Here is a 1,035-nt window from a genome sequence, read left to right as displayed (position 1 = left end):
CCATACTTTTACCTGCACAATTTTGAGAGTTAAACTTAATAGTCACATCTAATAGAGATTGGTTTCAATTTGTTAATATTTTTGTTTGCTTATTAATGTAATGTAATAATAATGATGATAAGAATGCGTACAACTTTTTTATTTTTTAATAAATAACTTTTGTAAATGTATGTAGTAAGAAAAATAAAATGATCTTTATTATTTGTGTAGAAAAAAATGATAGTAGAAATTGTACCTCTAGCGATAGAGTCAAAATAATTTTCTCTTTTTTAATTCTGTGTGATCATTCTCAATATGCGTTCATCTTAGAGATTAATYTTCTTTTAAGTCTTAGAAAACCGCAAAAGTTMTATCATGGATTGAAGGAACCCAAATTAACAAACTGATTAAAATTTAATACACTGGATATGAATCGCGAATAAAACAATGTAAATAAACATTCAAATCAACATTCAATTAAACATTATGTCAAAACTCATTAAAAAATTTATTCTGATAAGAAAAGTTTAAATAGTTGGGATTCAAAAACTATGGTCTAGCTCTAGAACCTTAAGGTTGTATCATTAAACACCAATTACATCTTTTTGATAACAATTTTTAATAACATATCTACAACGCATATAACAATCTTTTTGTAAACTTATAAAGTACAAAAGTCTCTAAAGATACTTAAAAAGTACAACCTAAATGTAAAATCCGTAATACAAAAATTAAGCAATTTTTTTTCCGGTGTTAAGGTTGTCTTTAAATATAATTAATATTTTATTATATTGTTAATATTTGTGGGAGTTTAAAATTTTACTATACTTATCTCGGAAAATATTTAGAACTTAAAAAAAACACAAATTTTCACTTAACAAATAATGACTATATTCAGGTAATTAACCGTTCTGATTTAGACAGGACATGTTTAGATTTTTATTGTCTTAGGCTGTTTTTCGTTTATGTCCTGATTGATTCCGATTTAAGTTTTAAGGACAAACAGACCTAAATGTACCGTTTTTCAAATTTTCATTTGCAAAACAAAGTGTCTTT

This window comes from Tribolium madens, unplaced genomic scaffold (genome assembly GCF_015345945.1).
Source record: "Tribolium madens isolate multiple individuals breed KSU strain unplaced genomic scaffold, Tmad_KSU_1.1 Scaffold_19;HRSCAF=116;Tcas5.2_LG9, whole genome shotgun sequence".
NCBI lineage: Eukaryota > Metazoa > Arthropoda > Insecta > Coleoptera > Tenebrionidae > Tribolium > Tribolium madens.
Note: the sequence above shows the minus strand (reverse complement) of the source record.